Source organism: Macaca nemestrina, chromosome 1, assembly GCF_043159975.1.
Source record: "Macaca nemestrina isolate mMacNem1 chromosome 1, mMacNem.hap1, whole genome shotgun sequence".
Lineage (NCBI taxonomy): Eukaryota > Metazoa > Chordata > Mammalia > Primates > Cercopithecidae > Macaca > Macaca nemestrina.
In genome coordinates, this window is record NC_092125.1 from 33,441,031 (window position 1) to 33,468,478 (window position 27,448).

The 27,448-nt window shown below is 45.0% G+C and overlaps 1 protein-coding gene and 1 long non-coding RNA gene across 7 annotated transcripts in view; one reads left to right on the top strand and one right to left on the bottom strand.

Moving 5' to 3' along the window:
- LOC105484466 (tenascin R) overlaps positions 1 to 27,448 on the bottom strand; it is a 425,382-nt gene that overhangs the window by 322,762 nt on the left and 75,172 nt on the right. The window lies entirely within an intron of this gene.
- LOC105484462 (uncharacterized) overlaps positions 1 to 27,448 on the top strand; it is a 46,974-nt gene that overhangs the window by 2,350 nt on the left and 17,176 nt on the right. For both annotated transcript variants that reach the window (XR_011611248.1, XR_011611249.1), the window contains exons 2-3: positions 19,493 to 19,542; positions 21,613 to 21,850. This is a non-coding gene — a long non-coding RNA (uncharacterized lncRNA). The remainder of the gene's footprint in view (positions 1 to 19,492; positions 19,543 to 21,612; positions 21,851 to 27,448) is intronic.

Genomic DNA, 27,448 nt, shown 5'->3' on the forward strand with positions numbered 1-27,448 from the left:
AAACCCTGTCCCGGCTATCAAGTAAGTCATAATCAGAGGAGACAGAGAAGTAGACCCAGTAATCCCAATCCACAGCCATATCATCCTTTAAGGACACTGCCAGCAAAGTGAAGGGGCCTGCAACTCAGCCCAAATGGATAAGAAATGACAACCAGAAGGGAAGATTTGGGAACTGAATCTTGAAGAACACTTCCCCCACCACCCGTCCCTAGTCCACAAGTGATAAGCAGAGTATGTGAAAAGTGTATAGGCATTGTGTGCACACACGCACACGTGCATATGTGTTTGTGGTGGGGGAGAAAATTGTTGCAAACTTAGGAAACAGCATATGCAAAAGCAAGGAAGCATGAAACTGTAGGCAACTTGGCATGTTACTGAAACTTAATGTTAGAGGCAGGGAGTCTCAGGAGATTCGTCTGGAGAACTCAGAAGCCAGAAGCCAGGTTATGATAGGAGCTTGGGCTTTTTGTAAGCAATGAGGAATTACTAAAGTGGTTTAAGTTGGGGAGTGGCATGGTCATAGTTACAGTCTATGTTAACCTTGTAGTGCAGTGGAGGAAGGACTGAGGTTGACAGCCAGGACTGGGTGCCAGGATCGGGGGGAGAGTGAAGACTTGGGGAACTGGTTAGGCTGTTGTAATATCTGTCAGAAAGGATGGGGCCTCAGCCTGCTGTGGTGTCTCACACCTGTAATTCCAGTACTTTGGGAGGCTGAGATAGGAGGATCACTTGAGGTCAGGTGTTTGAGACTAGTCTGAACAACATAGTGAGGCCCCATCTTTACAAAAAATAAAAAACTAGCCAGGCGCAGTGGCATGCATCTGTAATTCCAGCTACTCAGGAGGCTGAAGGGGGAAGATCACTGGAGCCCAGGAGCTTGAGGCTGCGGTGAGCTATGACTGCACTACTGCACTCCAGCCTGGGTGACAGAGTGACGTCTTATCTCTAAAACCATATATATAAGAAATGCACATATATAATATGTAAAACAAAGGATTGAGCCTCAAGTAGGATAATGACAATTGGAAACAGGGGCAAGTGATACTTTTGAGAATCACTAAAGAAACGTTAATAGAATTTTATAATCTATTGGGTAAGAGGTGAAGGAAACAATGATGTTTCTCTCATTTCCCATGAGTGATGATGCACTGAGGGAACCCAGAAGGAGAAGCATGTCTCTATTCCTGGCCTGCACCTGTAGACGGGCCTCTTTTCAGATAACGTTGGTCCCTCACACCCAATTCCATAATAACTCCTGACATCCTGGAGTTATGCTCCATGCTCCTCTAAGTTGTGAGAGGATTTATCTGACACCTTATCAGCTTCTGATAAGAAGGCAGTGCTACTGAATGGGAAATGTTTGGAAAGGAATCAGGGGTTCTTGGCTTCTAAACCATCTTCTCTGGGCCACAGTGGTATTTGTCTCCATGAGTCACCAACTCCCTGTGTCTCAGTTTCCCCATATACACAGTGGAGATTTCCATGGCCTGTTCATCCACCTCAGAGTCAATGTGAGAACCAGACACAGTGCTTTGTTGGACAATGCTTTTAAAATATGTATACTATGCAAAGATAAGACACTGTTATTATTATAGGAGGGGAAAACAAAACAAAGGGTGGTTTATTTGAAGGATCTAGAAAAAAGAAAAATCTAGAAATGCAAGGGTGGTTCTGCAGAGCCTGGAGAACTTTTCATTATCTTCCTTCCTCTTTTCATTTTCTTTTCAGTAGGCAATGAAAATCACATAGAAATATGACCACAGAAATGATGCCAAATTCAATACTCATAATATCTATTCAATATTCAGCAATACACAGGCGATATTACAGATGGTTGTGGGATGTGATGGTCTCTTTCCAATAGTTACAAAGGGGAAAACAAAATGTTATAAGACAACAACCAGTCATTTGATGCATCCTGATTGTTTAAGTGATATGAGAGTCAGCAATCATGTGCAAATTAAAACATAACTATGCACACAGACCACCCAGGATTAAGTAACATTTCACAGATGCATGGTAAATTACTAAACACCCTCTGAAATAAATTGTGATCATGATTTTCTATTTCCTCAAGAATATTATTACTTTAAAAAGTCAAAGTACAGAAATATGTATTGCCTAGTATGTTAACAGTATGCATGTGATGAGAGATTGTTACTACAAATTAGGGGGTGTGTTAGCTGCTAAGTATTCATGTTACCCCACAGGGTCAGTAAACAATTTATGAAAATGTGCATCAACAGACACATTGTCCAATAGCATGCCATTCCTCCCTTGGCAATGCAGGCTGTTTAACTCTGAGGTAGTGGTCTCAGTTTATTGAAGATCTAATCAGTGTCACCTTCTCACAACCCCCAGCTGCAATCAAGAATACATTTCTCCATCCTTGGTGTGAGCTGTATTATACCTCAGTCTAACCAGATTATGGCTGTGGGCAGAAGGGCCACAAACATGGTGGTGTTGGAAGTTGGATCCAACAGTTGGAAGATGAAGAAAAACTGAACTGTGTGAGGACATATGTTATAAAGTAGACCAGTGGTTGATTCCTCATTGTCACCATTTCTCAGCAGCCCTCATCCAATTCCACAAAGCTGGACAACCCCAAGGCAAAGGTGACCCTAATGGCAATGTCCTGGGGCCATTTTGTGAATTGTGGCACTGAGGATCTGTGTCTTCTTTTCTATGCAACCAGGCTAGGCAACTCCCCACCAATTCTGTCTTCTTTCTCCTGGCATGGGGCCAGGCACAGAGTAAATACTCAATGCATGTTTATTAAATACAAGAAATCTTAAAACAGGTAGAATCCATTTTCTGGTCTTGAAGTGTTGTGGCATGCTGGGAGTTCCTACTGGAATCCAAGCCTTCGTTGAGTAAGTCACACATCTTCTTCTTGTGTCAGATGCCCTGTTTATTTACAGAGCAGGGAAAGAGTGTGTGAAAACTATCCTTTCTCTCACTTCATCTTTGTGAATAAACTTTAATTTTTTTCATGATTTAAGCTTTTTCCTTCTTTCAGAGTCTTGGGAATGAGCCATTAGTCAATGATGAAATGAACAAATTAGCAAGTATTTATTGAGTGCTAACTGGGTGTAGAGCTCTGAGATAAGTATAAACTGAATTTTTTATTACGATTTTAGCTGAGAAGATTAAAGAGATACAAATGAAGTAATTTGAAAACAACAATAAAATGACCCCTTTTTAAATGATCTCAAATTATCTGTATAATTTACATACTGCTTACTTCCAAAACTATTTTAATCAACATACAATAAAACACATATATACATTCAACAATTAAAATAAAAACAACAGGATGAGACCAAGAAAATGAAGCAGAAAGACAGTTGTGCTCCAAATTTAGATGGTTGATGCCACTAGCATGAAGACAGGCTTTAAGATTCCCAGCAGCCATGGTGAAACAGAAAAGGGACCATTCTGAGGTCTAGAATCTTTGTGATTACTTAAGAGGAAGCATTCTATTTTGCCAAGAGAAGCAAACATTTTCTTGATATTAAATTCTAAGAGGAATTTATAATGTGGATCATTGTATCAGGAACATTGAACAACATAATGGACAATATCTTCCACAACAGTTTTCAGAGAAAATGTGAAAATGTTCTTCATTTGGCTGATTCTTAAAATGGTCTTCCATAAAAGTCATGGGCATGATAACCAACACGACTCAGTGAAGATATTTCTGCAGGGAATGAAGTTAATATGGTCCAGGAATATAGTTTTTTGAAGAGCCAACAAGAGTCAGGGAGAGAATTTAATTAACTTTAAGCAATAAATGATTGTCATATACTTTGATCTAACTTAAAATGTATCCATTATCTCAACTAAGCTCTTGTCTGAAACTAAAAAGCAGTTCCTTTAATACTGAATACCGTCAAATACTACAATGTTGAATGAAGAGAGAGGCATATGCTCTAGATATAAGCCGTGCATATAAGACAAAGCTGGTATTTTGTTATAAAAGTCAGGAAATCTGATAATTTTTCTTGCCTGGACTAAGGGCCACAAGAAAGGATTTAGACAAAGATTTTTTTTCCTAATGCTCAGGTGCCAAGGCAAGGAGGTAAGTTTGGGGTAGTATATTAAAGGGTGAATGTGCTTGGGACAGGGAGGTAAAATAAAGATATTCTAGTTGCATACATTTATATCAAAGTGTCTCCCCACACTTTCTTCCTTCTCCTTATAACTTAGATCTCTACAAACTTCCCATCCTATGGCCACTAAAAGGGCTCCCATCTGACTCAGATAGTTACTCTGTGAAAATGTTGCTTAGGATCTAACACCAACTTTGCGTCTGTATTTGACTGCATTGACTGGGTCACTTTTTATTGGAAGCTAACCACATAAATAGTGACGGCATTATGTGTGGGCAGAGCACCAAGCTTCCAGGATGAAATAGTCTGCCAGTAGAGCAGGAGCAGTGCCAGGTAGAATTCTTGCTGAAAATTACTTTCACAATGGAAAAGCTTCATAAAGCCTCCAGCTTTACCACTAGAGACTCCCTCTTGCGGGCTTCTTACCCTTAAGACATTGCTGTTAAAATACTCAGTAGAGAAAGGAGAACTTTAATCCTCTACTGCCTACTTACAGAACCAGAAAGGCCATAGACATTATCTGATCCAGAGATCATAGGCCAACCACCTGCAGGCCAAATTGGGCCTGCAGATGTGTTTGCCTGGCTTGAAGGGTCATTTAGAAGTTCTGGCAATACTAAGCTGGTCTACCTTATGGCAGCAATCAGTCAATGGACTAGTCCCTGCTCCTCAGTCATGGCAGGCAGAGTTTCTCCATTACGCCCAAGTTCCCACCACTCCCTACTGTCTTCTGCCAGGCCCACTGGAATTTTACATGACCTGCTTCATTCTGTGGTCATTTGAGTTTTAATTCCTCTTGATCCCCAATACTCACATTTTGGGATCCAGTACGTCCCAAAGAGGGGAAGAGACTTGCTCAAGGTGCCACATCTGGTTAGTGACTGAGTCAGGAGCTGACCCCATCTTCCCAGGCTCCCAGCTGTCTTCATCTCAGACCCAAGCCCTCAGCAGGCAGGATGGCACAGGCGCCAGCAGAGGCCAGCTCCGAAATAGGAAAGAGGAGTCTGGAGAGCACCACAGACAAGCTTCACACCATCCACACAATTTTGCCCCAGGCAGGCTCTGCCTGCAATAATATTTTACAGCATCCTCCAGAAAAATCAATTTGTTTAAAACGGCAACTGATTTTGCCCTGGGTGAAAATGTTTGGTATATGCAAAAAAGGGAGCATTGTGTTTTCTTCAAAGCTCTTCCTAACCTATGAACAAGCAGGATTGTTCACCATATACACAAAAAATGGTTCAAGTGTATTTTCTTGGGGGAGGAACAGATTTAAAATTTAGAAAGGTGAAGTTTTATTTAATTATTTAAGAGCCTTTCTTTCCTCCACATAATGCCTTTCTTTGTTACCGTATTTGAAAATACGTTTGTTACTATTTGGTGGGGGGAAAAAAAAAAACAAAACCTCATCGTCACGGGCTGCCTTTTAGGAGAAAGAAGCAAAGTAAAGGGAAGAGGGGAAGCTGGAGGAAATGGTTCGCCTAGATGAAGAAATCACAGGCAGAACATTTCCAAGCTACTAAGCACCAGAAGGAGATAACAAGCAGTGTGTGAAATGCCAATTATGATGGTAACAATAATGAAAATAGTCTTAACAGCAATCCCGCTGTGTTTTGGAAAGCCTGGAGTCCTCCTCGGCAGACTTTGGCTTCTTTAGCTCTCAGGCATTCTTGACAGTGGGGCCTTCCTCTCCTGGAAGCCGTGTGAATTTAGGGGTGTGGGTCAGCAATAAGAAGTCCCAAAATAGCCCCAAAAGGAAGATGACCCCATCAGTTTCTTGTTTCAATTAATTGGCATGGTTTCTTTTCCAAAGCAGAAGCCCTATTTTCCCAGCCTTTCCCACTTCAATCCTCACAGACCCCCTTCTCAACTGTGTTCAAGTGCAGGTGGCAGGAGCTTTGGCTCACCTTATTCCCTCATTAGCGTGCCCTTCCCATCTTCAGCTTGAGGCAAAATTCCAGCCCTCTCTAAAGTTCTCTTCTCCTTGAAGCCTTCTCTGATTTCCCATACCCTCCACCCATCAGAATTATATTTTACTTTCTCTTCTCTGTGCTAGCTGTGGCTTGGGATCTCTTCCTAGCTCTGTTTTATTCTGCCTGGATTTACAGCTCTGGTCACTGTCCCTAACAAGACTGTGAGTTCTTTAAGACTGAGGACGATACTGCAGCTATGTTTCTACCCTTAAACCTGCCAAACTTTTTATCTATAGTAAGCACTTAATATGTGCTCAATTGATATAGGACTCTACTTTGCTGGAATGGGAAGACCCTATGTGATACCAGCTAGGTAGAAAGTAAGTTAATTATGGGAATACAGCCTCAGGCTACCCAGTCAGTTTAAAACGTCTTAAAGGGGCAACCAACTGAGGCCCCACACCATCCCATCACTCCACCAACAAATGGCAGCAAGTGGCTTGGCATCTCATCTAAGAGACTGAGATGGGCCAATTTTAGTTCTCACCATTCGGATTGTCCATCTCTGAGAAGGGAGTGCCCCACCCCACACCGACACAATTCACACCTTCTCAGTTCCTCCCGCCTGTCTTCTCTCACTTGCCTGTTCGGCTTTCCTTCCCTGTCCAGAGGCCCTTTCTCCTTCTATGGCAGCAAACTCAGTCTTCTCCCATAGTAACAAAATGTCTACCCCTTCCTTCAAGTCATCGTTCTCCTCTTTACCATTAACAGCTCTCTGCCCAGCCATGTCCTCAGTACGCTCCACTGTCAGTCTTTCCATCTCAGTAAACGCAATGCCGTCTATGCAGATGCTTAGCCTAAAGTCTCAGGAGCCATCCTTGCTATCTCCTGGATGTCCACCACCTTCCTGGTTCATGTGGACTTGGGAATACCGCCTGATCTGCCCATGTCTCTCTCCACACTGTGGCGCCCATCATCTCAGACCTGGACTGCCTCAGCAGCATCCAAACTGCATCCTTGCCTCCACACTGACCCTTATGACCTTGATTCCTCCCCACAGCTGGAGGGATTGCAAAGCCAGGAGAGACCATGTTCCTCCCTGCTTGGAACCATCCACGGCTGCCCATGGAATGACGACCAATTCAGCTGTGGTCAGGCCAGTGCTGCCCGCTCCTCACTCACTTCTGTTCAGCGGCTCTGCCTCCTAGCTTTGCCTTTAGCACACCCAACAAATCTGTCTCAGGGCTATTAATTTGCTGTTCCTTCTGCCTCAAAAGTTCTTTCCCAAGCTGTCTTTCTCCACCTTCAGGTCGCCGCTTGGTTTTACCTCCTCAGAGCTCTTTCCTTCACCCCCTATTTAAAGAACCCCTGCCTGCAGTTACTTTTAATTATGCCACTGTGCTTATTTCCCTCTCAGTACTCAGTTCTGATTTCTGGTTGTCAGAACTTATGATGTCACTGTGCTGTTTGCTTATGCAATGTCCAGTCCTCACCAAAATGCCATCATCTCCATGGGGGCAGACAGCATCTTCCTTGTTTCCTGATGGAGCACAGTACTCGGCACAGAGCCCGGCACACAGAATGGGCCCAATACAAGAGTGACTGCCAGGAGGTGAGCTTTCCACTGCTATCTTCACCCAGGCATCACTTCTTCACAGCCCGGCCCCCAGTTCCATGGGAGACCACCGCCTTCCTCACACTCTCCTGAAGCTGCTCCTAACTGCCATCCCATGGCCTCCTCGCAGCCCTTATCTTCCTCTGAGTCTCCGTAGCACCTCATTCATTCACAGCTGTTTTTTTTACCCTTACTGCCCACTCTTCATGTACACATGTTCTAGAAACTTCTCTACCTGGGGCTCCTCACGTGCACCCTCTGTATTCCCCTGATCCATATCTTTGCAAGTGATGTTTCCTGTGCCTGGAAGATGTTTGCTTCATTTTTTTTGAACTTGCAAAATATTACAACTTCCCCGTGTTAACATGTGTTAAAATGACAAAGGATTAATTTTAAAAATAAATAGAGCAAAGCATGCAGGCAAGAAGAAATCCTTTAAAATCTATGCTGTTCAAACTGGGATTAGCAGAACTCTAGGGATTTTTCAAAATTTGTGCTTTTCATTTTGATATCAATCTTTATTGGGAGGCTGAGGCAGGCAGATCACTTGAAGTCCTGGGAGGCCAGGAGTTCAAGACCAGCCCGGCCAACATGGTGAAACTCCCATCTCTACTAAAAACACAAAACTTAGCTGGGTGTGGTGGCGCATGCCTATAATTCCAGCTACTTGGGAGGCTGAGGCATGAGAATCTCTTGAACCCAGGAGGCGGAGGAAGAAGTGAGCTGAGATCCCTGCGCTCCAGCATGGACGATAGAGCAACATGGTTTCAAAACAAACAAACAAGCAAAAACTAGTTAAGAAAAGAATAATCTGGATTATTGAGTTGACCATCTTATAACCAAGCACTCTGGTGAGACTTCATAACAACATTAGCAACAACTAGAGGAGTCTTAATTGGTACAGGCTAACAGACACTAAATATGGGACCAATATGTCCAGTACTCTTACTCCCACAAGATTACTAAACTCTCCCTACCTCATTACTCCTCCTCCCCCACCTCAATATTACCCATCAATATAGCCACTGTATTGAGACTGCCCCCACCTTGTTACTACCTTTCCCCACCCATTACTACCCCTCCCCCACCTCACTCTAATCCCTCCTCCCCCACCTCATTATTACCCTTCCCAACCTCATTATTACCCTTCCTCAGATCATTACTACCCCACCCCACCCACCCCACCCCACCTCACTAATACCCCTCTCCCACCTGATTAGTAGCCCTCCTGTACCTCATTGCTCCTCCTCCCCACCTCATTACTCATCCTCCCCACCTCCCCCACATGATTACCACCCCTCCTCGCTTTATTACTACCCCTCACCAACCTCATTACTACCCCTCATTGCTCCTTTTCCCCACCTCATTACTACCCCTCCCCTCCTCATTACTCTTCTTTCCCCATCTCATTACAACTTCTGCCCCACCTCATTACTACCCCATCCAACCTCATTACTCCTTGTCCCCCATATCATTACTACCCCATCCCACCTCATTACTCCTTCTCTTCCATCTCATTACTACCCCTCTCCCACCTGATTACTTCTTCTCCCTGACCACATTACTACTCCTCCCCCATCTCATTACTTCCCCTCCCCACCTCATTACTACCTGTCCCCCACCTATTACTACCCCTCCCCTACCTCATTACTAGCCCTCTCCCACCTCATTACTACGCCTCTCCACCTCATTACTACCCCCCACCTCATTACTACCCCTCCCCATCTCATTACTCCTCCTCCCCTACTTCATTACTACCCCTCTCCACCTCATTACTCCACCTTCCCCACCTCATTACTACCCCTCCCCACCTCATTACTACCCGTTCCCACCTCATTACTACTCCTTTCCCACCTCATTACTCCTCCTCCCCCACCTCATTACTAAGGTTCCAGCATTACACTCACAGAGACAAGGTCTAGGCTTTTGGGATCAAGAGACAACTATGGCCAGGCAGAGGGTTCAGCACATTCTCTGAGGGGAAAGGTTAACTTGAGGGGAGGGAAGAGATAGGTGGCAGATGGGAAGTGTCAGACCTACGGAGAAGCATAAAGGCTTTTTGCCCTAAGGGGAGAAATTCAAACATAGCAGACATTTTTAAAAAAAATAATATTGAGGGATTGTGAATATGTCTTAATAAACTGGAAAAAAACCTAGATAAAGTGTATAAGCTCCAAAAAACATATAAAATATAGTATTATTACACATATTACAATGGTAATTGAAGAACTCCTTCCAAAGAATCCTGGGTCTGGTCGTTTATACAGGCACATTCTGGTAGTGTTCAAACAAAATAATCCCTACATCATACAAGTTGTTTCAGAAAACAGAAAAAGAAAGATGCCCAACTCATTTCATGAGGTTAATATTATTGTGAGCCTAAAACTGGATAAGGACAGTGCAAGAAGAACAAAAATTATAGGTTCATTTCACTTATGCACACAGAAACAAAAATTCTAGACCAAATATTAACTTACTGAATACAACAGTTATGAAATTGTAGCCAAATAAGAGTTATTCCAGAAAAGAAAGGATAGTTTAACATCAGAAATCTGTTCTAAATTACTATGTTCACAGATGTAATAAGAATAATTATAGTATTATTTTAATACATTTTAAAAAGGCATTTGATGAAATATAATTCTATTTGTGATTTTAAAATAGCTTTCAGAAAACTAATAGAACTTTTTAAATCTGATAAAAGCTATATACTAAAAATATGTAGGAAATCTCGTACATTTTCGCTAATAGATTATGTATGATACATTATATTATATATTATATTTTATATAATATATTGTGCATATAATATATAATGCAATATATTATATATTATATCATTCTCTCATATATATACATATATATGAACATATTTGTCACCTCGAGTTGAGAAAACACTTTTGAAGGAAGACTTAAGGGGCACAAAGGACAAGGTGAAAACTTAATACTTTTAACTACATCAAAATTAAAGATTTCAATTCACCAGTGGCCATCGTAGACAAAATTCACAGGTAGGATACAAACTTGGCAAATATTTTTCAATGTGTAAAACCAATAAGAAGTTACTATCTGTATTTTAAAAAAAAAAAAAGTCCTGAAAATAAACAAGAAAGGGAACAGACATGGTTTGGATTTGTGTCTTTGCCCAAATTTCATGAATTGGCAGAGGGGCCTGGAAGGAGGTGACCAAACCATGGGGGTGGACTCTCCCCTTGCTGTTCTTGTGATAGTGAGTGAATTCTCCTGAGATCTAATGGTTTGTGGCACTTCCCTCTTAGTGCTCTCTCTCCTGCTCTGCCATGGTAAGACGTGCCTGCTTCCCCTTTGCCTTCCGCCATGATTGTAAGTTTCCTGAGGCCTTCCAGTCATGCTTCCTGTCCAGCCTGCAGAACTGTGAGCCAATTAAACCTCTTTTCTTCATAAATTACCCAGTCTCAGGTAGTTCTTTATACGCTGTAAAAATAGACTAATACGGGAAACCCAATAGAAAAGTGAGCAAAAGCTGTGAGTAGAAAATTCACAGCAAGAGAAAGCAAACTGGCTAACAATAACCAGTTTGAAGAGACTGTCAATGTCACTATTAATTTGGGGAAAAGTGCCACTTAAAACAATGATACATTACTTTACACCTATAAAGTTGGCAAACATCTTAAAGTCCGATACCATCAGGGAGAGGAAAATAAACCTAATGGACTCCTATGGGAAGTGTAAAGGGCACAGCAACTCTGGAGAACAACTGCATTGAAATGATGTTCATGAAGCTTTCTTATAACCACTGGGCCCATTCCTGGAGACATACTTTAGAGAAACTTTTATACAAATCTATGAGGGCATTTGCCACAGCTTTGTTTGTGGCAGCTGGAAGTTGGAGTCAATCCAGGTGTTCATCCCTAGGAAACGAGATGATTAAAACGTAGCCAATGCACAGCACAACACCGCATGCACAGTGAGAAGCAGTGTTTAGGAGCAACATGGGCAGTTCTTAACGACATGGCAGTAAACGATGAAAATGAGAAGCAGAGTGAGGTATATTGCACAGTATCAAAACTCAAAACAACACTATATATCGTATTTTAAAACAAAACAAAAACAGCAGGTGTCCAAGGACACACTCAAGTGGATGTTGATAGGGATGAAAGGGCACTGGGAAGGCAGGGGAAATGAAGGAAAGAAAGTAGAACAATACAACAGCGGAGTCTGGTAGTAACAAATTATGATATTTTGCTGTGATTTTAAAGGATGTAATTAATTCAACTTTCTGTATCTTGAGTTTATAAGAAAGAAAAGATAAGTGTTGGAAACATTGGGTTATTATAGAACACATACAGATATCTCAAAGTCAAAAGAATTGGCACTGTATTACTCAATACAGTCAGATTTGTTATTCACTTTCTAAGGAGAGATTTATTCTGAGCAAATTAACAGACTATCACATTAAATTGATGCTATTAACTTGAATGTGGGGTTTTTTTAGTTTTTATTTAATTTCTAAATTTTCCTTTGTTTTATAATTATGTACGATTTCCAGGCAGTGGGAATATATACCTCATTTTTGTTTGTGTAAGTACCATTTATAGTAAAAGTAATTTAACATTAGGGGGCCTTAAGAATACATTTTCTACAAGGGATTTTTCTTTACTCCAGCATGCAAAATACTGCTTGAGAGGTGTGACTTTTCCTCACCCCGGAGATTTGATTATCTTAAAGCACACTGGTTTGATACCCCAACATATCTTTTTGTGCCTTCCTCAATAGCTTTAGAGTATTTCTGCAAATATCCCCTCAATCCTTCTTGCTTATTGCCTTTCATGGCCCTGAGACAACCAATTCCCCTTTGGCATATACATGCAAAAGATTGTTTCAATGGGACTCTTCAAGAGCAAGATGCTGGTTATAGCTGCAGAAAGTCCTAGGTGTTTGGAAGGCATTTAAAGTAGTACGTGTCCTAGATAACATAAAGAATGCATAAATGCAGAAAAAGTTAACCCCCTTCATCTTGGAAAGAAGGGGATTTTGTGATCTATATAAACTAGGTCAAGATGTTGCCGTTAGGTACTGACTTGAGAGGTAACATTGCTCTCTCCCGTGGAGTCTCTTGACTTTGTGGGGATCATATTTTTTCCAGTTCACGGCAATAAGGATCATAACACATTACAGATATCCCAAGACCCAGCAAAGGTAGACTATTTCACTGTTCAACGTTTTTGTCTAAGTTCTTCTCTGTTCTTGAAATGCATCCTCCTTCCTTCTACACAGCCGCCATCTGTCAAACTCTCTAAAAATTTATCTCAATGAATGTCTTCCACTATCTCCAACAAAAGGTCCCTTTTTTTTTTTTTTTTTTTGAGACGGAGTCTCGCTCTGTCACCCAGGCTAGAGTGCAGTGGCACGACCTCAGCTCACTGCAAGCTCCACCTCCTGGGTTCACACCATTCTCCCGCTTCAGCCTTCCGAGTAGCTGGGACTACAGGTGCCCGCCACCATGCCTGGCTAATTTTTTGTATTTTTAGTAGAGATGGGATTTCACTGTGTTAACCAGGATGGTCTCGATCTCCTGACCTCAGGTGATCCAGCTGCCTCAGCCTCCCAAAGTGCTGGGATTACAGGCATGAGTCACCGCGCCAGCCCAAAGGTCCCTTCTATCAAGAGGGTGTGATCTCTTCCTCCTTTGACTCCCATGCTTCTGTTGTGACACTGAGGACTGATTTAGCTTTATGGTGCTCTGGAATTGTGTTGCTACTGAGGCCTTGCAGGGTGGGGATGGTGGCTCGTTCACTGTTACAGCCCATGTATAGGTGAGGGGCAACATGTACCCACAAATGTTCCAGGAGATAAATAAAAAATACAATTCAGCCTCTTATAAACCATGCTTGTTGATATCTCTGCTCCTTTCAGAAAGTTAATTCATTATTTTGACTCCATAATTTTCCTACTAATTCACCCTATGTCCAACTCCAAGAAAGAAAAAAAATTATTTCATCTTTGCAATAAGCCTATAGGCAGGCAGCATTGTCCTCAGTCTGCAAATAAGCTAAGGCTCAGAGAGACTGTATGCTGTCACTTAGGTAGTAACTGGCAAGAGCTGGCATTCAGACCCAGATCTGCATGATTCCTCATTCCATTCTCTTTCCACCACACTGGGCTGCTCCTTAAAATAGAATGATGCTGATGAGTACTGTGGGAGTCCTCGTGGTCACGGTCCCTCATGCAAAAGCACCTTGAAAATTGTGAAGTATTATCTGTAATCTAACTATTACGTGGTTTGTAAGTGGTTATATGTATGTAAGTGGTTTGTTCTGGTCATTTCCAGTGTAGGGACAGCTGGGACATCACACCTCACCAATGCCCTGCCCTGTGAGGGGGAAAGGAATACAGAAGTCAGAGAGAGGTTTGTCACCCTTTGATTCTGAGCTGTCACTATAAGGACAAAGAGGGGTCTTATTAGGGCCAGATGGGGAGATGGTAGGAGGATGCCTGTTCCAGGTGGCCTTGTAGGGTTAGGGCTACACAAGTTGTGCTATCCACAGGCTCAAGTGTAGGGATCGGGGGTGCTGGATCCAGCCAGGGCTCTGTTCACCAAGCTGTGTGCCCCGTGAAGAGGAAGGGGCAGAGGCACACTGAAGCACCAAGCCACAAGACTATCTCCCCAGACAGGGCACCTTTAAAAAAATCTATCCTTACAGGGGAAGAGGGGGAGGAAGATTGAAGCTTGTGTGTGTGTGTGTGTGTGTGTGTGTGTAGTCCACTGTTTTAGAATTTTCCCCAAGCATCCATCAGTTTGCCAAGCTCTATGCCAGCCCTGTGCCAACCCTGAGGTGCCACACAAACCAGCAATGACCTCAGCTGTGTGGTGGGGCATGCAAGAGAACCTCTGCCAGCTAATGCAGGGCAGCCATAAGCTGTCAGACAAAAATATTTTTCAGTTCCTGCTGACTGGACCTGGGTCTGAACCAGTGACCTCTCAGTAAAAATCTCTCGACTCCATTAATTCAGCCAGCTCAGCCCAGCTCCTGATTATGGTTGAGTCCTGAAGTCAGAGCCTTTGGCTGGGGACCCAATGCTTGCTGAGGTGCTCTGTGCAGGAATATACTGGATGAGCTTGGAGCTGGCTTGCTCTACTGCCTGTGTTCTCTCCTATCCCAATTAGTCCAGGCTGGGGGTGGGAGTGTCACTAGAGGAGATGTGACTGGTCCGTGTAGTATGACAGCTTATCAGAGCAGAGCTGTTGGTCATGTCAGTCCTATGCCAGAAGCTGATGGAGGCAAGGAGATGAGAACTCTGTGGGTGTGGGGGCATTTTCTGAGTGAGGTTGTACGTGACTGTGTTTGTGTGAGGTTTTGCATTGCATGTGGTTGTATGAGATTGAAGTTTTGTGTGTGGTGTGTGCATGTGGTGTGTAAAAGAATGCAAGTGTGGTTATGCATTTTTATGATTGGAAGTATATAGGTGTGCAGTTGTGTGTTTATTGTATGTTTGCTGTAGGATGCTGTGCATATTGAGTGCAACAGTGAGACAGAAAATTTGAGAAAGAAGGTTAGAAAGAGAAGATGTAGGAGGTAAAGTGGTAGATCCAGGAAGGAAGAAGAGAAGTTGCTAATGGAAGAGATGCAATGATTGAGAGAAAGGGGAAGAGCCTGTCCTTTAGGGCTGGTGGTTCTCAGAAGCAGAGGACTGGAACATTCTCTACCAAATGAATGTTCTGAGGTCCCCATCAAGATGCCAGGTGAAAGGGGTAATGGAGAGAGGAGAAGCAAGAGCAACCCCCCTGCCTCCACTTGAGTGCCCAGCAGAGCTGCAGACTGCCACTCAGGCAGCACATCACTATGTCAAGTGACAAGCCCCAGGGGCCCTCAGCTCCAGGACTCTTATTCTCAGCTTGGTGAAGTGAGGCTCCTGAACCTCAAGATATGGAGTCAAGCCTGCTGTACTCTCACCCCTAGACCCTCAGGTCAGCAGTCCTCAGGTGGGTGGAACTCAGGCTCTCAGTGGTCCTTGGGTCAGGGCAAGGACAGTGCAGGAAGGAAGTGCTACTTTCCTTTGACTTCACGGGAAGGAGAAATGAGGCATGGGGCAGTGAAGCAGGTTTGCCAGAGTCCGTTTACTCTACACATCAACCTGCTGCATGAAAGGTGGGAGGTTAGGAGCTCACACTCTCTGGAAGCAGGCCAACTCTGTGGGTGAGGAAGTTATTCTTGCGTGTTCCACGTGGTATGCTGCTAAGGCCAAGAGTGACCTGTGCCGAGGGCAAAGTAAAACCCCATCACTGTTCATCTCACCTTTGGCACAGCTGCTAAATCATGGGCTTCAAAGGCCTGGCTAGGAACACACGAGGAGGTGCTAAGTACCTTGCAGAAACCTTCTATTCTCAAGTGGTCCCAATGGCTAGAACTTTTTCAGAGCTAATGCCCATGATCTGGCAATATATCTTCCCTTCTCTCTTCTTCCAGTCGTTTATACCACTCAAATCTTCAGTGGGGTCAGACAGACTTTATGATAAACACATGTCCATTGATTGATTGAAAACAGAGGCTCACAAATTGCGATTCTCTCCAAAATTCATACTAGAAGACAGAATTTCTCCTTTCCTCTTTTGTCAATCCCTGGAGTCCATTTTCTGGAAACAGAACCAAATTAGAGGAAGAGAGGGAAGAAAACCAAGTCTAAAGCACTGACTATGCACAAGCTGCTGTGTTTTCACATCAATGTTTTAGGCACTGCTGAGCTGAGCTAGACCAGAGGAAGTTGGCAAATGTTCAGTGAGGGATTCTCAAACTAAGCAGCACTTTCCAGGGTGAGAGAAGGGGAGAAAAGAGAATGGGGGTGGAAGCCACCTCTGCCACTACTCACCCATGACTCCACTTCCAAAGATGACAAACATTGGCCCAAAAGTCCCAGCTCATCAGAAACCCCAGCTAGCAGCTCAGGCCTCCACTGGCAGAGGTAGTTAGAATCTCATGTCAAAATCCTTATCAGGTAAGTGAGGCTGGCGAAAGAATCATGGCCTCCCCCAGAAGGCTGGAGCTGCAGCACACCCAGATTATTGAAAGCAGCTGAGGACAGGGGAAGACTAGTGGATCAGAACCCAACTGAAATAGATTCTCTCCAACCCATTATGTATAAAAGCAAAGGGCAAGGTGTCTGCCAAAGATGAACATATCCCTGCAGCAAGCTGCTTTTAAAGATTGTGTGCCAGCCAGGATGGGGAGAACTGGGAGGACATCCTCTTCCAGATGAAGCAGTAAGGTGACCAGGCATGTTGACCCATGGGCTCCACTTCATTCTTGCTTGTGTGTACTGGTGCACCAAATACCTCCCTTCTTCATCTTCAGAATGATCCCTTTGTAAGAAACCAGGAAGGCTAGTTGAAGATCTTGGCAGCAAGACCCCAGGAGCCCAGGACTTTGTCAAAAGGCTCAGAGATTTTTTAAGCACTGCTTCTTCAGTCTCCCCAGCCATCAAATGGGAAGAACAGTCCCTGTCCTGCCTCTCTCATAGCGTCATTCTGTGAGCCAGAGGACTGATGTCTATACACTCTGGAGGACTGCTCACAGAGACCACAGCTGCAAAGCCTCACTGCTGCAGGATCAGGCCACTGGGATAACTCCAGGAAGTGGCAGGTATGGTGGGGAGGAGGGCCTGCTAGAAAAAAGTAACCTGGACTTACACATGAAGTCCTTTTGGTGTCATTTTTTTTTTTTTTGCCTTCATCGCTGTTCTTAATTTTTCTTTCACCAATTTTTTTCTGGATGTAAATTTTTGAGGTGGATCTGGGTTGAATGCTAGAAAATTGACCCCTGATTTAGATGCCTAGATGCATACTGTGTGCAGAACACATAGTGTGGATGAATTCGAGACCCTCTATGGGAGAATAGAGTGACTTCAATGCAGTGTCATCCCCTCTCTGGACTCAGTTTCCACAAATTTAAAATGAAAGCATTGAACTAGCAAGAGGATCTGATGAAAGGCTGCATGCAACATGAATCAGGCCTTCTGACCAACTAGGGTGGTAAGTCAGAGTTGAGAGACAGGCACAGAGCAGAAACAAAACAATAACTCTACCATTTTGTCATGAGCTATTTAGCTCATTCAGTTCCTACAATGCCCCAGCCAGCACATGGGCTGGGAATAGCTCCAGAGGCAGGCCCTGGGGACCTCAGTCGCCCTGGGCCCTGTAGGAAGATCACTGACCCAACCAGCAGAAAGAGAATTTTCCTACGGATTATAGATCTTTATTGACTGGTCATGTAACCCTGGCAAATCCTCTCATCTTTCTGTGTGCCTCAGTCTCTCTATCAGTAAAATCTGTTGTATACCTCCCAGGCTTGCCATGAGGATCAAGTGAAAAGATAGTTATACAAACCCTGTGAAGGCATAGACTGTCCACAAATAAGTTTCTGTTATTCAATATTTATGGGACTCTCAAAAAATACCCAGAGTTATCACAGACATTGGAGAGGGAGTGAGAAGTTGGTGAGGACGGACCCAGAGACCACAGCTCCTTGGATGCATAGAGCTCCTGTTGGATTATAGGAGAGAGGAACAACTCCAGAAAGTAGCTGGACAAATCATGGAGCACTGAGTCTACAAGTCCCAGAAGTGGAAGGAAGTTCATTCCTCTCTACTGACTCAGCAGAGGCTCCAGGAGAAACAGAACAAGAGTTGGGGCCTTAGAGATAGGAGAGGAGGCTCCAGGCGTACAGAGCCCTGGGAGTGAGGGGCACGCCTCCAGGAATAGCATTAATGTCTGGCACCCACCGCTGCCTGAAAGACACTGTGCCCAGGCACAGTCAGGATGTGTGTCAACATTATCGCGATGCTTAGAGTTCTTGGGTTTGGGCGGTGCCCCCAAGTAATGTTCCATTCCATTCTTCAGTTACATGTACATCCCACTCACACTGATTTCCTGCCCTCCACCAGACATCTGGTAGAAGAACCAGGCAGCCCAGTCAACAGTGAGAATGGAGGTCACAGACCCATGACCAAGCAGAGCCATGCTTGCTGAGGCACCAGACACACAAATGCAGAAGTATTTCAGGCATTCCAACCCCAGCTGACTTCATGAGGAGCAGGAATGAGCCATCCCCACTGTACCTGTCTGAATTCTTAATTAACCCCAGAGCTTATGAGAAATGAAAAAGATAGTCACTGTTTTCAGCCCACCTAAAATTGCTCTCAATTGGTGTAATTGAGAATGAAATAGGAACTCAGAGCAGGGGTGGGGCTGTGGAGAAGCACTTCTTGCAGGAACATCAAGGAAGACTTGGCAGGGGCAGTGGGTTTGGGTTGGGCTTTGAGAGAAAAGGGTTTCTAGACCTTTTCATCCTGCCTCAGGTTGTACCGCTCCACCCAAGAAGAGGCCTCCCGCTGCTTCACAGCAGGGCGGGAGTAAAGCAAATGTCTTCCCATAGCCAGGGATTGTTCTGCAAATCCCTAATCAATGAAGAAAAATTCAAAGAGATTAAGGTAGCTGCCACACTGCATGTGCCTCCTCTCCCTGCTCCCTGCTGGACATTTCTCTCCCTGACTTTATTTTCTCCCTCTTTATTTCCTCCCCCTCTACATCTGTTCATCCTCTGTCCCTCCTCCCTCCCTCCACTCTTCTCTCTCCTTCCCTCCAAGAACTTCTTCCCTAACTCTGTCTCTTTGCCGCACCTCTCTTTCTCCTGCCTCCACGGCAGCTCTCTGGCCTTTAGAGGCTGCATTCACTGCTCATAAATTTAAGACCAGACAAAGCTGCTCTTTTGATGGACCTAGAAGGTGGCATTCCTGCTTTCATCCCCAGCCGCTGACACTACCCAACCTCAAAGGCAAAGAGCTTGGCCTCCTGACACTTGCCTGTCTTCATGTTTTAGGAAGAAGAGAGCAGAATTGGAGCATGGGGGGTTAGGACCAGAAACCACAGGTGAGCAAGGAAGGGAGGTGGATTCAAGCTTGTGAATAGTAGTTGTCAGAAATCCAGATTTGGGCAAGAATAACCATGATGATATGACGTGGTGGTTCATAAAAGCTGGTGTTTACTACATCACCCTATCAGCGTCTCGAGGCACTATTCTATATGTCTTGTTTCCTTCCTCCTGTGGGGTCTCTCCTAGTTACTCCAGTCATCACGTCCGGTCCCACTGTGAGTCCCACCTCTTCCACAAAGCCTGATGGACTCATTCCTATAGCCCTGAGCAGCCCTTTTGCACAATTTGGCTCCTGATCATTCCCTGGCCTGTCTCCTCTTGGTGTTGCCTGTGTGTAAGTCTTATCTCCCTACTGGGCCTCCCCTAGGGCCTCAGCCAGGCCTAGTGCTTTCTCTGTAACTAGGCAGAGTCCGGCTGGGTGCTGGGAATCAGGTAGGAGATTGATAATGTATAATCGATTAATTGATAACTAGTCTCATCCAAACCTGTGAGGCAGGCAGGGATGAACATCTTCTTTCTATTACTGTGATGCCAAACAGAATGGAGCTGGAGGGCATCCGTTACCTATCCTCGGGGCCCAAAGAATATAGTTATTTCATTAACTCTGCAAGACATTCCATGGTCTGGGTGTGGGGGACAGGGTAGGAAGAAGAGGCCAAGAAGGCCTATGACTGGCTTCCCTCGGGATGGGGGTACCCTCAGGGTCTCACCTGCTCAGCTGTTTGGGGTGGAGGTCATGTCTACAGAGTGAACACTTATAGTGCCTCAAGAATAATGACCAAGATTTCAGATTTGGTTTCAGATAGAATCGTATTCAAATCCCATTTGGGCTAGAAATATCTCTAAATTTTGTTCTTCTGTGAAATGGGTTTAATGTCTACCTCACTGATTTGTTAAAAGGATTACATGAGATAATTCATGTAACATCCTCAGCATAGCCCTTGGTAAGTGGACAAAAATTGACAGATACTGTTATCTTTTGAGGTCACAGGCTCCATGCTGCCTGGGCCTTACTGTCAAGGAGCCATTAGAATCCAGGAGCCACAGAATCCTCCTTCAGCTCCCCAAGCAGCCACACTGGCAAGGGATCCACCCACCCTGGGCTCTGGCCCCTCACTCAGGGACACTGCCCTCTCTTTTTCCCCTCAGAATCTCAAGTGAGACGCTGGTGCCAGTCAGGCCGGGTCGTTGCAAGGGTTCATTCCCAGGAGGAGTACGAGGAAGAAGAGTACGGCATCTTAGGAGCAGGGGGAAAACAGCCCCCTAATGAAGCCTTTGTAGTGCACAGGCAGGCAGAGGGCTGCCCTGGACTGCTAATTCACTGGCAAGGCGAGAAAGATGAAGCAAGCTTGCAAGTAGAGGACAGGGATAAATGGCTTGTTAGCAGCATACACAGAAAACACACAAGGGTTTTTGTTGATTCTAAGTTCACCATGAACCAAGGATGTGATGGGATGAGAAAAAAAGCCAACAATAACCTACAGACAGGGAAAAGCCTAAATGGATGATTATGATATAGTGACTGAAAAGAAGGAGGGGGAAGTCCTACACTACTCTGTTAGATTACGGTTCTCAAGCCTGGCTCTCACCCTTTAAATGCCAGAAGAGACAGTATGTTTAGAAAAGAACAGCCAAGACGGCTGAGGTTGGAGAACTGTGACTTACAGGAACCAGCTGAAAGACCCAAATACTTTTAGTCTGGGGAACTGGCGAGTCCAAGGGCATCATATCACCCAATTGACAGGAAGTCTGAAAGGGATTCACTCTTCCATGGGAACTCAGAGGAGATATTGACTGGGGAGGGGGGTAACATGGAGATGGACTCCTGTCCAGAATAAAGAGCTCACCAGCATTTAGAACTGTCCGAGGGTGGGCCCCAGGGGAAGGCAGTGGGCTTATGTGGGCAGCATGTGAACAGAGTCTGGACCTCACTGTGGGGAGGCCAGAGACCTGGTCACTCCTGTCTTAGGAAGGAGGTTAGGCTGCATGGCTAAGGGGACCTGTCTAACCCTCAGTAGCTATTTGATGAATAGCTAATTCTTTGCATTGTTTTTCTCCTTGACCAGCTGCGACCAGCTGCAGCCAGCTTGCGTCTGGGCAAAAACATGGACCTAGGCTTCCTCCCTGTGGGGTTGGCCATGCAGGACCTGGGAGAAGAGGGTGACCTGGTTATCTTCCCCAGCTGGGATAAATTCCTATCAGAAGGGGCAGAGCGGTGGAGGTATGGTATCCAGGAAGAGAATAGAGGGGCCTCTTGCCAAACACCCACTGCATCAGGTGTAATATGGGTGTGAATGCCTGCAGGTAAGTGAAGGAAGGAGTGAGGTATAAAAGTGGACTGCTCTGATAGCTGGTTGAAACCTTTCTGAGGCAGGGAAACAGGGAGAGGGAAAGGTAAGGTGGTCAGGGCAGAACTCTAACATGTGGTAGGCTACTCTGAAAAAATCAGGGATTTCAGAATTTCCTAGATCATCTAGAACCTTTGTGAGTCTTCTATTTTCAATTGCAAAGCTTCCCTAGAACTGTGTGAACTTCTCCCAAACATACTGTTCATTCCAATGACCATAGGACAGGTAAAAGATGTCAACATTTACATAAACAACCAATGAAAGATTCAGGTTAGAATAAGCCTACTTTTCTGTTTATTGTACTCATAATCCAACTTGGTAAATGTGATCGGCACAGACTGACAAAAATCAAAGGCAGAAGAGGCTGGAATGTGGGGCTGTTAGGAAACACGCTCTAAAATGACAAAAACAAGGAAATATAACAGAAGGAAAAACTTCCAGGGATGGCCCAAAGACAGCATACCTGAGTGAATTTGCTTAGTGAAGGTAGACGAAACAAAAACCAGTCAAAAGGATGACAGAATCTAAAGAGGGTGACTCTAACTTCCTACCCACCTGAAAGAGTGAATGATACAGCTAATGTTCACATGAGCAGAAATACTGACAGCTTGGTCTCAGCATTAACCAATTGGTCTTCTAAATGCTGGACATTGACTGGAAATGAAGAAATAATTGTGGCACAGTTTTGTTTTGTTTTATTTCTGCCACAACCCTGGGAAAGTTGACTTACCACTTTGGGGATTTTATTTAAAATCAGGGTGTTGGATGAGGTGACTCGATTTCTAAAGTGTCTTTGAGTCCCGGTGTTCTAATTCTCTGGCCCAAACCCATGCTGTCCGTGAGCTGGTTTTCCTCCGTGTGTAAGAGACTACTGCCAGGCCCAGCTCCTTGGCTGCCTTCCAGGTGGTGACCTCAGGACTGCTGTGGCACTCCCTGGGGCCCAGGAGGCAGGCGGGTGTGTGAAGAGGAGGAGGAAACTGGAACTTTTCTCACATTGTTCACTCACATCCTGGAGGGTCCATCAGAGGACAGCCGAGGGAGAGCATGAGACCCAGAGAAGGTTCCTTTATATCAGCATGGTTCATAAGAGCGGCCACACAGAGCTGTGGTGTCACCTCATAGCACATTTGGTCTGGGGAGCAATAAAAGTGATTCTACTGATGAAAAGGAAATGAATAGTTGCCACTAGTCTTTTACTCGCTTATCTATTTCTTTATCCCACATTTGTGTGTTTCACCTGTAACAGGCACTGTTTGACACTGGAGATAAAAGGGTAGAGAATTCCCTTCACCTTTTCTAGTCCTAAGTGTTTTAGAGTTCAGGGAGGAAGTCAGGAGGCAGTTAGGCCATAAACAGGAAATGCCCTGTGATTATTACCTTCATGGTACAATGGAACTAGGGGCACGTATGTCTAGGTCTGCTTAAAAGAGTCCAGGACAGCAGACCCTACAAACTCCTGCTTACTGAATACCTACTATGTGCCAAAACTTGAGTAATGACAAAGATCATTCCATCCTCTTGGAAGGGAACAGTCTCTTGAGAAACCTTTCTAATTTATCATAAGCAAAAAAAAAAAAAAAAAAAAAACTTAGTCATATATTATATTTCTAATGAGTACCTGTCCTGTCTCAGGGGTGTTAAATATATGACTAAACTCAAACGTCATATAACCCTGAGAGGTGAGTATTATTTATTGTACCCATTATACAGATGAGAACATTAAGACTCAGAGAGGCTGTGCGACTTGCCCAAAATGAACTAGGGCAATTCTTGTCTGCAGTGTCCTTTAAGATGGGACATTGCCTGGCTTTATCTCTCTGGCCAACAGTCCAAGGGTGTTGGTGCTTTGCCCTCCTGCTTCTTGTATCCTAAGGAGCAGCTTTCTAAACCTGCTGTCATGGAACGAGGGCTCCCTGCATTCCCTTGACCACTGTTAGAACCCCAGCCTCCAAACCACCAGAGCTCCAGGCCAGCCTCAGGCCCTGAGGGAGGCTGTCGGCCACATGAAGTGAGGCCAGTCACCTCCTCTCCTCTCTCCAATGTCTCTGTTCTTATCTCAGCTGCTGACACCTCCAGAGAGCTGCCCAGTGCTCCCAATATAATGCTGCAAGCTCCATGCTGCCAAGTCCATCACCAGTGAAGCCAGCCTACTCCCACTGGCAGGAAGAAGGTCTGGCTGGCTGGACCCCGGGTTGCCCCAACAGAATATTCAGTTCCCACATCTCTGAAAAGCCATTCTGGACACTTCAGGGCCTTGCTTTTGAATCAAAACTTTCTCAGCTCCCTAGATTCATTGTTGTTGTTGCTTATCGAGACAGGTTCTCTTTCTGTCACCAGGCTGGAGTCTAGTGGTGTGATCAGAGCTTACTATAGCCTCGAACTCCAGGCTCAAGCAATCCTCCCACCTCAGCCTCTGCAGTAGCTAGGACTAGAGGCACGCACACCTCCATGCATGGATAATTTTGGAAAACATTTTTTATAGAGACAGGGTCTTACTATATTAATCTGGGTGGTCTTGAACTCCTGGCCTCAAGCGATCTTCCTGCCTCAGGCTCCCAAAGTGTTGGGATTACAGGAGTGAGCCACCATGCCCAGCTGCTCCCCTCTGTAATCACACTGTTCCTTCTTCCTGAATGACCTTCCTCATCCTTCTTTGCCACTTGAAAACCTGCTCTTCCTTCAAGGCCTGGATCATACACCACCATCTCCATGACATCTTCCTTCCCTCCCTAAGCCAGGCCTTGTCTCTCCATCCTCTGTGCTCTCCCCACAAAATGACACTTTGTACACGTGGTCTGCTCTGTGTGGCAGTTCGTTGTGGACAGCAAGTCTCTCTCATGAGCCTGGAAGCTGTGACAGTGAGGACCATGCTTTAGCTTTCCATTTAAACCCCAGCCCAACCTAATGCTTGATAAACATTCATAAAATATAAGAAAATAAAGAGGCAGGAAGTGGAACCCATCCAGCTTGTATGTGAATACATCATCCCTTATTCATTCTTAAACATTTCTTAATCACCTGCTGTGTGCTGGGAATTATGCCATATGCTAGGGACACAAGGGTGAATAAGGCCCTTCTTTGAGGAGTTTCCAGTCTGATTGGTGAGGCATACAAGTAAACTGGGAATTTCACATCAGAAGTAGGCACAATTAACACACACTGGGAGATACAGCTACAAGAGGATGGGCGTTGTCGGGGAATGCTGCTGGGAGCAGCTGATGTGTGGGATGAAACAGCACGGGGAGCCGTAGGTCCTGCTTCTTGGCATCCTCTCTTCCCTGACTTCCTCTCCTGATTGTTCGTGCACCCACTTCCTTCTCTCCTCCTGCCTGTACCTTCTTGGTCAGATACACTTTTCTTGTATGTTGCAAAAGGATCTGGTTGCCCCAGCTGGTGGGAATGGAAGGACAAGTTGGAAGAACTCAGGGAGAAAGCACTAGTCAGTAGGTCAGCCAATGAGACACAATCTATCATGCCCTTGCTAATCAAAGTGTAGGCACGGATTGGCACTGTGAGCGTCACCCAGGGGCGTGTTAGAAATGCAGAATCTCAGGCCTCTCCCCAGATCTACTGAATCGGAGGTCACATTTTTAACAAGGTCCCCAGGTGGTTCATATGCTTATTATTCACATTGTAAAAGCCCTGGTCTAATCCATACCTTTTGATGAGCTTTAGTGGGAGCAGACTCAGAATCCTGTCTTGTAGAAATGGGGTCTGGGGGCGTCTCTTGTGTACCATCTACCCAAGAAATTTGCATAAGGTAAATTAACAGATAAAGTATCTTACCAGAGAAAAGAAGTCAGTATGAGAGACACACGGGGAGGAAGGGTAGCCCCACATGTTTTGCTGGACCTCAGTTTGAGTGGTCAGGTGGCTTTAAAGGCAGTTGTTGGAAGAGAGATGTCTAAGTGTCATCGTCAGCCCCAGGCTCTGCTTCCTGCCAACTGCTGTGTCCCTGCACCTCCACCCATGCCTGCAACCTGGCATCTCCACAGCAGGGAGGGTGCTTTTCCTAAGCATGGCTGTTCTGGGACTCACCCGCTGGGTACTGGGATGCAATGCACCCTTCGCAGGAGGTAGTGCCCTGACTCAAGTGCCCTGGGACTGGGCAAAAGGGAGAAGCAGAACTTTGTGGCTATCAGGAACACTGACACCTGGCATCTCAGAAAAAGTCAGGGATTTACACAAGACACAGCTGTAACGAGCATAAGAATTTCCATTTATTGAGCACCTACCATGACCGGCACCATGCTAATATTACATATATTCTCTCTAATGATCTCAAGAGCTCTACAAAGAAAGCAGCCTTACCTCCCTCTTAAAATCGAACAACTGAGGCTAAAAGAAGCCAGGGACTTACATGAGTTCACACAGATGGCAAGAGATAGGGTTGTGATATACACTCAGATCTGTTTACCCCAAAGCCTGCAGGTTCCCACGACCTCTCACCTCCTTGGCCTGGTGTGCATAGGGCCCTGGGGTGTGGCAGCCCCACTTGCTCAGTTCCAGCGTGTTGGGCCTCTACAAGGAGGATGATTTCCAAGGCTGAGTGAGAGCTGCACTGGGAGGCAGCTTCGCCTAGGAGCTTGCCCAGCTGATTCCCCAGAGGCCCTCCTCCTTTGTCAGAATCCAATCACAACAGTTCCTGCCTCAGTTTCCCCATATTCTCCCAGTAGGCAGCAGTGAGAGATAATTTATTATCTCATGTAGGGCTCTCAGTGTTGAAGAGGTAATAATGGTAAAGCACTTGGAAGATAAAATGCGGTAACCATTATCATCATAGTCCTGCTCCAGCCGGAACTCCCTTCTTCTCTGCAATCTAGAGTAGAAAACATTCCCTGGGAAGGCCATTGCCAGGCACAGGGCTAGTCGCTCAACATGGTTGATGAATGGACAACTGAATGAAAACCTCCAAGTTTGTCTAATCCCACTCTTGGTTCTCCTTTGCATCCATACTCCATTACCCACATCAAATAGGGCACCCATGCAGTGGTCAACACTGTAGGGTGACTGCCCTCCACAAAGTGCCATTGCACCAAGGTTCAGTGTTAAAACAGTTAATCATATTTTAGTAAATCTGCAGGTGTTCCACTCATAGGGCATGTAATTACCCAGCTGGATCATTCCCTAGTAGAAGTCCAAGTTAAGGTTTTGCAAAAAGGCCCTACAAGAGTATTAATGTCAACCATCACCAGCTGAGCCAGGGTTTCCAGAGGGCATAGCCTGTGTGGGCAGAGAGGAAACCTCTAAGATCTCTTATGCAGAATCAGAGCTGAATTCAGGGAGAGGGCTTTTCTGGGAGTGGCAAGAACAGAGGAGGAATGGGTGGTTCCCTTCCAAATAGCAAGCTGAGTCATTGGTTTGATGACGTCAGGAAAGAACGACCTTTGCTGCTACCTTTACTGCTTCTGAGCATCTCCAGCGCAGGAACAGGGACTGTCTGCACCTTGCTTCCAGCACGTGGCACAGGAAGAACCTCAGGGTCAGGCTTGGGCCCTTGGTCCTCCCCAGGGAACTCTACACTGTGTTTCACTGTGTGGTTCACACCATGCCA